Genomic DNA, 13,753 nt, shown 5'->3' with positions numbered 1-13,753 from the left:
TTTAGAAAGAAAAAAAAGAAAACAATAGAACATCTTCATAATAGTTACTACAGTAACAGCTACCATGTTTATCAGGGAATGAGCTGTAATATGTACCAAAATTTCACACATAATTGAACCTATCTTTCTATGAATCAGACCTGTTTTTAAGAAACTGCCTTTATTCTATAAACACTGTTTGTGTGCCTGCTCTGTGCAAGCCCCATGCCCAGTTAGTAGGGATTCAGAGTTTATCTAACATAGATATCCTTCACAAAAACAGATGTTTTATTTTTATTCATTCATTCATTTATTTTAGAGATAGTATCTCGCTCTGTAATACAGGCTGGAGTACAGTGGCAAGATCATAGCTCTCTGCAGCCTCAAACTCCTGGCAATACTTCTGCCTCAGCCTCCCAGGCAGCTAGGACAACAGGTGCAAGCCACCACACCTGGCTAATGTTTAAAAAAAAAAAATTTTTTTTTTTGAGACAGAGTCTTGTTCTGTTACCCAGGCTGGAGTGCAGTGGTGTGATCTCTGCTCACTGCAACCTCTGCCTCCCAGGTTCGAGTGATTCTCCTGCCTCAGCCTCCTGAGCAACTGGGATTACAGGCACATGCCACCACGCCCAGCTAATTTTTGTATTCTTAGTAGAGGCAGCGTTCCACCATGTTTGCCAGACTGGTGTTGAACTCCTGGCCTCAAGTGATCCGTCCACCTTGGCCTCCCAAAATGCTGTGATTACAGGTGTGAGCCACCTGGCCTAATGTTTAAAATTTTTTGTAGAGGTGTGGGTCTCGCTATATTGCCCAGCTGGTCAGAAATATGTTTTATTACTACTTAATGTGTCGAAAGCAAAGCAGTGGGCCAGAGAACACAAAGGCAAGGATGACGAGCCCTCAGGAAGTAGGGAAAGGCCTCATGGGAGAGATGGCGTTTGTTTAATCTGGACCTTAACTGGTAAATAGGCATTTGCAAAATGGAAATTTGTTATTTAAATCATTAAAGTATTATATGCTGATTACCTGGTCATGTAAAAAGATCTCTCAAAAAATAGTAACTCATTAAATTTAATCAATAGTGGATGTATTAAGCACTTACTGTATGTCAGGAAATGTGCTTGCTGCTGCAAATACAACGGGAAACTGCCAAGTCAGAGAACAGTCACCGAGACCAGCCTCAGGTTTGACAATGTGTTGGAAGGACTCACAGAGCTCAGTGAATGCTGTCATTATGCTTGTGGTTGTGGTTTGTCACAGGGAAAGGATTCTGATTAAAATCAGCCCAAGGAAGACGCACGTAGGACAGAGTCCAGGGAAGTTCTGAGCTTTCAGTTGTCCTCTCCCCACAGCTTCCTGGGCAGCATAACTTCCCTGGCATTGCCGTGTGACAGTAGCACAGAGTATTGGCAACCAGAGAAGTTCATCCAAGCCTTGGTGTCCAGGATTTTTATTGAGGCTCCAGCCCGGAGGCACAGACAACTGGTCCAAGGCTAATCTTAGTCTCCAGCTCCTCCAGAGGTGGAGCTGATACTGCATGGGCCAAGCGCCCACCCCAGATCATCCGGTTAGACCCTCTAGTGTGACCCAAGGCCCCTAGGCAAACAGAAACACTCCGGTCAGGCACAACATTCCAAGGTGTTCGAGTTTACCTCCCAGAAGCTGAGGGCAGAGGCTCTCTTCAGCCAAGGCTAAATTCTTCACTGTACAGAAGCAAAACCAGACTCTGTAAGTTTATAAAGCTCACTGTAAAGTGAAGGAGATTAATAATAAATGGATGATTTTCCAAATATGTAATACCCAGCTGCAGCAGGGGTATGAAGGAAAAGCCTGGGATGCTGTCAGGGAGGACACTGCCTGTCAGGAACATCTTCCAAAGGAATCAACTTTTGGGCTGAGATTCCTAAAAGATGAGAGGGATTCATCAGGTGAGCAGTGCAGGGAAGAGCATTCTAGGAGGGTCACAGTCAGCGCAAAGGCTCTGAGGTGGGAAGTAGCTGGGCACGGTCCAGGAACTGGAAGAAGAAAAGGGGGCTGGAGCAGAGACCAAGAGGAGGGAATGTGGTTGCCGCATTGGAGATAGAAGCAGGGACCTGATCCCAGGCGACCAGCCTGTGAGACCCTGAAAGTGATGGAGACTTTATCTTCAGTGCAATGGGAAGCCACTGTGTGGTTTTAAGGTTTGAGCATGGATACTCATATTTGTGATTTTTGTTTTTGAAGGGACACAAATGTGGCTCCTGTGAGAATAGCTTGTTAGAGATCAGTGGAGGCAGGGAGACTGTTAAAACACTACTGCAGGCCGTGTGCGGTGGCTCACGTCTGTAATCCCAGCACTTTGGGAGGCTGAGGTGGGTGGATTACTTGAGGTGAGGAGTTCAAGACCAGCCTGGCCAACATGGCAAAACCCCCTCTCTGAAGCACAAGAATCACTTGAACCCAAAAGAAGGAGGTTGCAGTGAGCCAAGATAGCGGCCACTGCACTAGTGAGACTCTGTCTCAAAAAAAAAAAAAAAAAAAAAAAAATGACAGCAGCCCTCCTGATGAGAGATGATGGCTGGAACTAGGGTGGCAGCATGGAGTTGAGAGAAGGGGGCAAGTTGGAGAGAGCAGGAGGAGGCAGAATTGGCAGGACTTGTCACACATGACTTCCTGCCAGCAGACCCTCAGCTGTCACACTTGCCGCACCCTGTGGACATCTGGCAGACCCATCTATTTGTTGCTTCTGCCCTCCCATAGACAGAGAACCAGACAACCAAACTCACTGGAATGATGTGTAAGGAAGGAGAGGCAGCCTTTGAAGGGGTAACAAGTACAATCCTGTTAACTTGTTTCTTATCTCTGAGCTTGCTGCTCTCTGTTCTGGCTGCTGAACCCCAAGTCTCAAACCTTCTAGCCTCACTTACAGTTTGGGCTGTGTTCCAAACAATTGTGGTTGCCAGAGCGGTTTACTGTCAATAACTCTTTCGAATAATTGAAGTGTTAATGATCATAGATTCAGAAACAGCATGAGTTAAATCATGCTCTCCCTAGAAAGACATCTGTTAACCGGAAAAGCCTAATATAAAATTTTCTGCACAGAACCTGGCACTTAGGAGGAGCTTAGTAAATGTTGAAGAAATGAGAAGACACCTGATCCTTGTTTAAACATGATCATTAAAGTTTTCTGTACACCTGTGGTGTGTTTTACCAAACCCAAACAAGACCTACTACTTACATACTCCCTTGATTTTCCATGTGTATTTCCTATTTTCTGTTCCTTTCTTTGTAAAAGGAGTGTATGAGGCTTCGAATATACCCAAAAATGTGGCAAATATGCTCTGCCTATTTTGCTCTTTTTTTTTTTTTTGAGACGGAGTCTCACTCTGTCACTCAGGCTGGAGTGCAGTGGCACGATCTCGGCTCACTGCAACCACCGCCTCCCAGGTTCGAGCAATTCTCCTGCCTCAGCCTCCCTATTTCACTTTGTTAATTGGCCAAATAACTTATGCTTGCCCAGAAACAATTAAAAAGAGGAAGTACTTTTAGTGCTCACAGAATACAGTCAGTAAGAGACCTTGGATTTTCCTTTCCAACTTGTATATTGACTAGTGGCTAGCCAGGACTCTTAGAGTGCTGTCACTTAGCCAGTTGGACATTTTCTGCTTCCATGTATATGGGAGGAGGGGGATGCCTGTGGGATCTTGGGTTCAAGTCAGCTGTAAACAAAAGGTGTCTTAAAAGAGGTAGGGATTACAAAAGGGTGTAGGGGTGAACTGCTAAGTGCTTTGTGTAAATTAGCAGGTAATCTGTAAACACTTGCCAGCTCAGTTCAGAATTTGCTGCGTCTTGAAATCTGATTCTTCAGATTTATCAAACTACAGTTTGGTTTCTGTCTTTCTGCCCAAAGGCTTTTTGGCTGTGGACTGCAATACCTCCCTTTCCCAACCAACGCTCCCCACCCCCCATCTCCCCACTCGCCCCACAATCAGGATCGTAGAAACCTAGCCTAGTGCAGTGGCTCACCCCTGTAATCCCAGCGTTTTGGGAGGCCAACGCGGGCGGCTAACTTGAGACCAGGAGTTTGAGACCAGTCTGGCCAACACGGTGAAACCCCGTCTCTACTAAATAAAAATAGAAAAAATTAGGTAGGCATGGTGGCGGGTGCCTGTAATCCCAGCTGCTAGGGAGGCTGAGGCAGGAGAATCGCTTGAACCCAGGAAGCGGAGGTTGCAGTGAGCCGAGATCGCGTCACTGCACTCCAGCCTGGGCCACAGAGCGAGACCCTGTCTCAAAAAGAAAATAAAAGAAACCAGAAACACAGCAGGCCTAGAGCATCAACTTTTTCTAAAGAGGTGCAGTGGCTTTGAATGAACTTTCTAAGTCCTGAGAGTCCAAAAAGGGAAACGTTCGTTCCAGGAAGGGAGTATGTGGGGTGGCGGATCCTCTTTGCCGGCCCTGAGCCAGGCCTTTAGCAGCTGGGAGCATCTGGCGGGAGCACCTCGCGGGAGCACTGGACTGGAGTGCGGCCAGGCGCGGCGGGGCCACGCGCCTCCCCAGCAGCCAATGGGCGGCGGCGGCGGCGGCGGGCGGGCAGCGCGGGCGGGCAGCGCGGGCGGGGCGGGGAGGCGCGGGCGCCGCTCGCTTCAACTTGAGCCCCGGGCAGTGCGCGCTACTGCTTGAGCGACGGCATCCGCTGGCTGGTGCCGGCACCCTGGGGCTCGTCGTAGCACCTGGGGGGGCATCCCCGCCCGACCTCGGAAGGACCGGGAGACAAAGGTGAGGAAGTTGGCGAAGGAACGGCGCGTCTTTGTTTGCAGGTGCGTTCAGAGGGAACGGGGGTCGAGGCAGGGACGGCGAGGCGGGCGCGGGAGACCCGCGGGACAAAGGCTGCGCCCTCCCTTCCCCGAGTCAGCGCTTAGCGAGATGCCTGGTCCTGGGCGGTTGAAAGGGCTGAAGAGGGGGCCCGGCTGGTGGGAAGGAGGAGTGAGGCATGTATAAAATGGGGGGAGGCATCCTTGGAACCCCAATTCGCCAGTGCATCAGGACTGTTTGGGGTGGGCTATTCATTGATGTGGTCTGCACAGGGCATTTCTGCCGTGGACAGCGTTCTGCGATTGAGGCAGTGACTGCCTTCGCCTTACATGCCCCGTGGTGAGGCCACATTTCTGTCTTCCTGTCTACATTAGGACTGAAAGATATTTCAGGGTTTTGGTAATCCAATATTTGGATTAAAAGCAATATTCTTTCGTGTAGAAAAACTGCATTTCCAAATGCTTTAGAATATTGGTGTGACTTCCATGCGAGAAAATATCTCAAATTCCCCAAATGTAGAAACGCAGCCAGCTCTTGGCACTGAGAAAGAAGTAGTGTTTTTGAAAGAGAGGCGTGATGATTTAAATATTGCTTACAACACTCTATTAGCTTGTAGGGGAATCTGTGCCTTTTCTATTATCTGTTTCCCTATATCAATATTGTAACCAGGCATGTCTATGGATTCCCTAATTAATGTGTAGCTGTGAATCTTCATTACTGCCTTGGGTGGGAGAAGGCGGGAGGAGGCGGCAATCCCATTAGTCTTTTTCTTTCTTTTTATAACTCTGCAGCTGCAGCCTGGCTTTGACTTGTATCGTGAATGGGGGTTCTGCCTGCTTTCCTCATGCTGTTCTCTTTTAGGTTTTCTTAGGCCATTGAGCAGTTGGCCCCTCCTCCAGCTGAGCTCTGACACAAGAGTAGTTTGTAAGATTCTCTCTAAAGTTCAGATCCTTGCTGCTGCCTTTTAGTTAGTTGCTTTCAGAAAGGAATTGTTAAGTGTCCTGAGGCCTTTCCTAAGAGGTTAGAAGCAAAATGTGTTGTGAGGAAAACAACCCTAAATACGTGTTTGTAAATGTGGTCTGTAATTTTGTAAAAGTTATAAGTAAAAGAGAGTGTGAATTAAATGCTTAAGAGGGGAAAGACTTTCCGTAAAGCATCAGCCAGTATCATCAAAGAAGGTGTCATGGTGTGTAGCTCTGTAAGAACCCTAGTTTCCTTTTTGTTTCCTTTTTCTTTTTCTTTTTCTTTTTCTTTTTTTTTTTTTTTTTTTTTTTTTTTTTTTGAGACAGAGTCCCTCTCTGTCGCCCAGGCTGTAGTGCAGTGGCACAATCTCGGCTCACTGCAACCTCCACCTCCCGGGTTCAATTGATTCTCCTCCCTCAGCCTCCTGAGTAGCTGGGACTACAAGTGCACACCACCACACCCGGCTAATTTCTGTTTTTTTAGTAGAGACGGGATTTCACCATGTTGGCCAGGCTGGTCTCGAACTGCTGACCTCAGGTGATCCACCTGCCTTGGTTCTCCCACAGTGCTGGGATCACAGGCGTGAGCCTATAATCCCGGCCTAATTTTATCATTCTCATTTTGCAGATGTGAGAAACCCACTTTTGTAACAGCTGCCACGATTTTTAGTTCCAGTTTTTCTGCAATGGGGATAATCTATTTAATAGGTATTTATTGGACACCTGCCATGTGCTGGGCATTGGTGCTGGTATAATATTAAGTGGTATAATAAATACAACAGGTGGCTTCTTCCTTTTTTGGAGCCCACACTATGCTGGCGTGGGGCCCATTGCAGGTCCTCTGCACTGGAGCATCCCTGGGAAGCAGTGTGGATGACACCGAGGTGAGACAAGAAGATACTGCTGCTGCCCTGGAGGTCAGCTAAACGCGTGGCAGTAGGTGCAAACAACAAGGGGCCTCAGGTCATCTGCACTCCAAGGGTGGAAGTATTAATCAGACCAGTGGGCCACTGGGCACTAAAGTCGGTCATCTTCAACTTGCTTACTTTGATCCGTGGATACCTCTCAGAGGAGCCTGCAGCTGCAAGGAGGGGCAGAGCTGAGTTCTAAAGAGTTCGAACATTGGCATTGTTGATTTGAATGGGGTAATTCCAGTTTGTTACAAAAACTATCAGTCATGCAGCCTCCTTGTCTCACCTCTACAGCTTGATAACCCCTCCAGGAAATGAATTTCTCTCTTTTTTTTTTTTTTTGCAGATGGAGTTTCACTTTTATCGCCCAGGCTGGAGTGCAGTGGCATAATCTTGGCTTACTGCGAACTCTGCCTCCCAGGTTCAAGCGATTCTCCTGCCTCAGCCTCCCAAGTAGCTGGGATTACAAGTGCCCGCCACCAGGCCTGGCTAATTTTTTTGTGTTTTTAGTAGAGACAGGGTTTCGCCATGTTGGCCAGGCTGGTCTCGAGCTCCTGGCATTAGATTATCCGTCCGTCTTGGCCTCCCAAAGTACTGGGATTACAGGCATGAGCCACCACACCAGGCCTAGGAAAATGAATTTCATTCTGTACCACTGGCTGAACAAAGCTTTATGTCTGGACAGTCTCCCGAGTGTTAAGAGATGACTTAACTATGTCCCTATTTACTCTCCATATACATTTCGTGGGTTTTGGAGAGTAAACTGATGGCACATAACCTCTTATCTAGGTTTTCAGATTTTTCCACAAATCTCTAGGATCACAGAAAAACATACTAAGTAGTAGTGTAACTTGTCTTTTTAAAGGGCCTGTGTTGAACACAGAATATGACATATTTGAGAAGTTCTTAGACTTTTGGATTCCTTGGGCCCTAACATAATACCTAGTATAGGATGCCCTCCATAAATAACCCACTTGTTGAATGGGCAGATGAATGAATGTAGATTAAAATACTTCATTGTCTACTTTTAGGGTTTAGTTTTGACCATCCATGTGCTTAATGTTTATAGTCTAATGGTTAATATGCTGTTCGGCAGATAAGGAACATCCGTGTGTCAGGCACCTTGTGAGGCAGCATGAAGGACTGAGACAGACAAGGTCCTGTTCGAAGAGGCAGGAGATAAGCTGGAAAAACAACTCAGGAAGCAAGATGATACAGGTTATGCCGAGTGCCTTGAAGACCATCAGCAACATGATGCAGCAGAGTAGCTCAGAGGGGAAAAGGGGCCATCAGGAGGCAGCCCATCCTAGGAGGCAACATTTGAGCTGGGCTCGAAGGCTGAGAAGCCAGCCACATGGGGAGTGAATAGAAAGCACTGAGGAACGGCTGGGCGTGGTGGCTCATGCCTGTAATCCCAGCACTTTGGGAGGTCGAGGCAGGTGGATCACCTGAGGTTAGGAGTTCAAAACCATCCTGACCAACATGGTGAAACCCCATCTGTACTAAAATTACAAAAAAAATTAGCCAGACATGGTGGTGCATGCCTGTAATCCCAGCTACTTGGGAGGCTGAGGTAGGAGAATCACTTGAACCCAGGAGGCAGAGGTTGCAGTGAGCCGAGATCATGCCATTGCACTCCAGCCTGGGCAACGAGCGAAACTCCATCACAAAAAAAAAAGGAAAGCACTGAGTAAGTGGAGCACTCAACATGCACAAGGATGAAGAGGAAGCCAGTGGTTTGTGCTGGAAGAGGTGGATGGGGACAGGATCCATTAGGGCTTCTGGGCAGTGGTTAAAGGTTTGCCATGAAGTGCCTGTGAAGAGGGTTAACCAGGGGAATGCCATAATCTAGTTTATTTCCTACAGAAAGATCTCAGGGAATGGATGTTGGGAACAGGAGTGGAAACCGAGGGACCAGTTGGCCAGCCCTGGTCCGGGAGAGATCAGTGACGTGGCAGAGGGCATGAAGAGAAGCAGGCAGATGGGAGAAACGCGGAGGTTGAACTCGCCAAGTTGACTGTACAAGACGCAGGAAGGGGTGTGATCTAGGACCACACCTGATTACTTTGATGCGTTGTTTATGTCTGTAGAAAATACATGCTAATAGAAGTAATGACTGTTCGAGGACAAAGTTATTAAGCCATGGAACAACTCTCTTTACATTTATGTTGTGTCAAGACCTTGATTTGGGCCAGACATGGTGGCTCATGCCGGTAATCCCAACACTTTAGGAGTCCGAGTGCCCCCAAAGGATCACTTGAGGCTGGGAGTTTAAGACCAGCCTGGGCAACGTGGCAAAACCTTGTCTCTACTGAAAATACAAAAATTACCTGGGCATGGTGGCGCATGCCTGTAATTCCAGCTACTAGGGAGGCTGAGGCACGAGAATCTCTTGAACCTGGGAGGTGGAGGTTGCAGTGAGCTGAGATCGTGCCATTGCACTCCAGCCTGGCCGACAGAGAAACACACTCTGTCTCAGAAAAAAAAAAAAAAAGATGACTTTGACTTTTCTTTGGTTTTCCAGTGTAGATGAGCAGACGTATCCATCCAGTGCAATCGTGTGTATTTGGCCATTTTTCCAAGATGTTTTCACCCTTTCATACCCTTTCTGTCCTTCTCAAGTGGTTATGAGACCTTTGAGCATTTTTCTATGTTCTGGCGTGAAAATAAAGAATCAGACTAAGAAGAGGAGATAGGTTTCAGCCTTAATTTATACGGAATTGTTCTACCTTTGTTCCCAATTTATAAGAATCCATTCATAATTACTTTTTTTTTTTTTTGAGACAGAGTTTTGCTCTGTCACCCAGACTGGAGTGCAGTGGCACAATCTCAGCTCACCACAATCCCCGCCTCCCAGGTTCAAGTGATTCCCCTGCCTCAACCTCCCAAATAGGTGGGATTACAGGCACGCACCACCACGCCCCACTAATTTTTTGTATTTTTAATAGAGACGGGGTTTCACTATGTTGGCCAGGCTGGTTTTGAACTCTTGACCTTAAGTGATCCACCCACCTCAGTGTTGGGATTACAGGCATGAGCCACTGCGCCCGGCCCCATATTTACATTTGAAGTTTCTTCACATGCAGCGTCCTCTGTAGTTCCAAGTTGATATTCTCTCATAAATATAAAATTTGTTCCATATGTATTTCAATTAAAAGAAAGTAACTTTCTTAGTAACTTTGCAGGAAATTCAGTGAGCATTTTGAGAGCTAGAGAAGCCATTTCCTTATAGATGTAAAGTAGAACTAAATACTGAGTTTCTGATAGGATTCTCTGCCCCCTTCTTCCAGCTGCAGAATTGTGAACTTGAAAGCTGATGACATGTTTGTCAGAGAACTTGAGTTTTGAGGTAACTTTGGTTTGGTTTTGCAGTATATATATATGCATAGAAAATATTCCTTCTGCAGTCAGTATTTTGAGCAGATGGGAAAGGGCAGGAGTGACTGGAGCTGCCAGCCATTTCAATCTAGACGCCTGGACTGGGTACCTTATAACATGTAAGCTTGTCTGGGGATGAATAAATTATAGCAGTTGAAATAATTATGATAGAGGACAAGCAGCAGCCGAGGGCACAGTTGACAACGGGGCCAAGTTGGCCTGATTCTGTCATATCGGAGCATGCATCTGTTTGCCAGGTTACCTGAAAATGCTGTTTTCGAGGATTCTGGTGTGTTTTGTTTTTCTTCGCCCTCCCCCTTAAAACATTGTAAGAGCTATCGCCTGCTAGTGACCTTTTAGAAATAAAATGGCTGGGGCAGACGTCCGCATGGCTGCTGCTTCACATGTTGGGCATCCGTGTAAGATTTCAGTTGAGCAAAATTTGGTTCTAAAGCATTTGCAAGTTGTAAACGCTCTTACTCCTGCATCTTGGTGGAAGAGTTTCTAGCCAGCCCTGGAGTTTGTCACCAGTAATGAGAATTATTCTACCATCTCAGCCAGTCACAGGGTCCCTCGATTGGTTTACACTTTGCTGTTAACATTTTGAAAATGTTCATTGTTTTTTTGACAGGGAGCCTTGCATTTTCGTTTTGCACTGGGCTCCACGAAGTATTTAGCCAGTGCTGTCCATATCGTATGTTGCACCCTGGAAACAGATTGTCCTCTAGAGCAGGGGTTGGCAAATTTTTTCTGTAAAAGGCCAGATTTTTTTTTGTAATTATTTTTTTGAGACAGGGTCTCACTCAGTCACCCAGGCTGGAGTGCAAGTGGTGTGATCACAGCTCACTGCAGCCTTGACCTCCTGGGCTCAAGCAGTCCTCCTGCCTCAGCCTCCTGAGTAGCTGAGACTCACAGGCACCACCACACCTGGCTATTTTTTAAAATAATTTTTGTAGAGATGAGGTCTCGCTATGTTGTCCATATTGGTCTCGAACTCCCAGGCACTGGCCACATACTAAATATTTGAGGCTCTTGGAGCCATGCGGTCTCAGTTACAACTACTCAGCTCTGCAGTTGTGGCGCAAAAGGAGCTGTAGCCTCTGCATACGTGAATGAGTGTGGCTATGGTCCAATACTCTTCATTCACAAAACAGTGTGAGATTTGGAGGGGATCGTAATTTGCTGATCTCTGATCTGAAGGACCTACATAGAACCCTTAATGACAATTCAAATAGGGATTTCGTCACTTGGAAGTAAGAAGGTTCAGTCATCTTTGCCCAGCTATGTGTTGTGTTGAAAATTAGCCCCCAAAGAGACTTCTTGCAGAAGGTCAGGGTCTTTGAGCCTCTTTTTTTTTTTTTAGTATGACATACTTATTTTAGTTGTCAAATATGGACAATAACAGGAAGCCAAACTCAAATAATAATAATAGGGTGTTACAAAGCCAGGCATAGTGGTACCCACCTGTAGTCCCAGCTACTCTGGAGCCTGAGGTGGGCAAATCACTTGAGCCAAGGAGTTTGTGTCCAGCCAGGACATCTAAGACTCCGTGTCTTAACAAAAACAAAGCAGGATGTTGCAGCAGTGGCATTGTGGTTTTTGTTTTTTAAAGATTCTTCATCATATTCAATGAAAAAGGAAAAAAAAAGATGCTGAAACAAAGAGACAAACTGCCTATAAAAAGTAACCTGAATAGCAGGGCACGGTGGCGCATGCCTGTAATCCCAGCACTCTGGGAGGCTGAGGCAGGCAAATCGTCTGAGGTGAGGAGCTTGAGACCAGGCTGGGCAACATGGCGAAACCCCGTCTCTACTAAAAATACAAAACTTAGCTGGGTGTGGTGGCACCAAGTCATCGCAGCTACTCGGGAGGCTGAGGCAGGAGAATTGCTTGATCCTGGGAGGCAGAGGTTGCAGTGAGTTGAGATGGTGCCACTGCACTCCAGCCTGGGCAGCAGAGCGAGACTCTGTCTCAAAAAAAAAAAAAAAGTAACTTTAGTAAACAGAAAGAGTACATATTCTTTCAAACTGTATCAAGAAGTTAACTCCTGCCATTATACTCTAGTACCTCTGAGGGGCGGGAGGAATACTTTGTGGGCGCCCCAAAGGGCAGCTTTTCAGTCCGTCACTGCCTCAGCACGTATAGGAATGTGTTGTCTTGGGTCTTTTACCGAAATGATAAGCAGGGGTTTATTTCTCTTAGAGCACAAATATAAAGAAAATTATCTGGGGATAAATCTTGATAGAAATCAATATACAAGGGAAATTGATATATTGACTTCTTCAGGAGCAGAGGAGCTATTTCTCATTTAGACAAATGTTCCAAAGAAGGAATCTCGTTAGGAGCTTTGGCAACATCATTGTTGTTTCTGCTGGAGATGATCAGAGTATAGATTCGCTTTGCTTTTAAATAGAGTCATGAGAGATTAATAATCTTCTCAGAACTTGCCTCCTGCCTGTTCAGATGAAATATATGTTTTATTAACATTGTTTCAGCTGACATGAAAACAGGATGTGAACCAAAGTCATTTTAAAAGTGCTGTCTGCAATAAGCAATAGCAGGAGAAAAAGGAATCCAGCCACCTCCCTACTGTTCGTGGCATCGTTCCCTTAGCTTCTTACCAACATGATCAGGAAGAAGGGAGTTCTCTGTTTCCCCTACTTAGTTATTCACATATTCAAAAATATTGATTGATTGCCTACTGTGTGCTTGACAGTGGTAAGTGAACGGGCAGAAAGGTTCTTGCTCCATGAGCTTTACTTTTTTGCTGGAGAGAGGGACAGGGTAGTTTCAGATGGCTGTGAGTGTTGACAATGACTGGGGGATCCTCAGGGTTCTTTTGGAGGCAGTGATGATCAGGATGATGAGGGGAGGGCCTGGGGGAAAAGCAGACCAAGCGGTGGAACAGCAAGCCCAGAGGCTGTCAGGCAGGGGCAGGCTTGTATGTTTCAGAGCAAAATGGTCCCAGTGTGGCTGGATGCAGGGAGTTTGTGGGGGGAATTGTAAGCAGGGAAGTCATGGAGTAAGTGGCAACTGAGCAGAGGATGATAGGAAGGTAATTTAAACCAAACACAGCACTTAATTACCATCACCAGCTCCAGCAGTGATGGAACCAAAAGTCCAATAGGGACAGAGAGAAAGGCAGAGCAGAGGCTACTCCCAGTGAGGGGAGGGTCCTGAGCAGAGCCAATTAACTGGGAGGGAGCCAGGCTCAGGTGCTAGGTGCCCCAGAGCTACACGGCAGAGAAGAGCCCAGCCAGCAGGCCTGCGTTCTGTTTGCAGATCCACCACCTGCTAGCTGTGGGCTTTGGAGCAAGTCAACTTAAACTGTCTGACCCTTTGATTCCTCATTTGTAAAGTGAGAGCCGCGATGCATCCCCCTGCAGGGTTGTTGTGTGGCTTGGTGACAGTGCATACCAAGAACAGAGCCTGGAGAGAGAAGCGAGCACGGTCAGGAGCCACTACTGTTACTTGGTTAGTGGTAATCAGCCTTCCTAGGGTTGGTGTCTGCTTTTCTTTAGATATTATTGAGTTTACATTATGCCAGAAATACTTGTATCTAGATGGAAGTTAACAAAATTCAGGGCTGGGCATGGTGGCTCATGCCTGTAATCCCAACACTGTTTGAGAAGCTGAGGTGGGTGGATTGCTTGAGCCCAAAAGTTTGAGACCAGTCTTTGCAACATAGTGAAACCTCATTTCTGCAAAAAATAAAAGATTAGCCGGGTG

At 46.5% G+C, this 13,753-nt stretch overlaps 1 protein-coding gene across 3 annotated transcripts in view; it reads left to right on the top strand.

The window, feature by feature from the left end:
* The window catches only part of APBB2 (amyloid beta precursor protein binding family B member 2), a 411,292-nt gene that overhangs the window by 361,000 nt on the left and 36,539 nt on the right, over positions 1-13,753 (top strand). For 2 of the 3 annotated variants that reach the window (XM_025385334.1, XM_025385335.1), the window contains exon 1: positions 4,607-4,778. The exons of the other annotated variant lie outside the window; for it this stretch is intronic. The gene's annotated coding sequence lies outside the window, so the exon portion shown is untranslated. Of the gene's footprint in view, positions 1-4,606; positions 4,779-13,753 lie in introns of those variants that run through there. 3 annotated transcript variants of the gene reach the window in all.

This window comes from Theropithecus gelada, chromosome 5, assembly GCF_003255815.1.
Source record: "Theropithecus gelada isolate Dixy chromosome 5, Tgel_1.0, whole genome shotgun sequence".
In the NCBI taxonomy this organism is placed as follows: domain Eukaryota; kingdom Metazoa; phylum Chordata; class Mammalia; order Primates; family Cercopithecidae; genus Theropithecus; species Theropithecus gelada.
The sequence above is the reverse complement of the archived record's forward strand: the minus strand, read 5'-3'. Positions and strand labels throughout refer to the sequence as shown.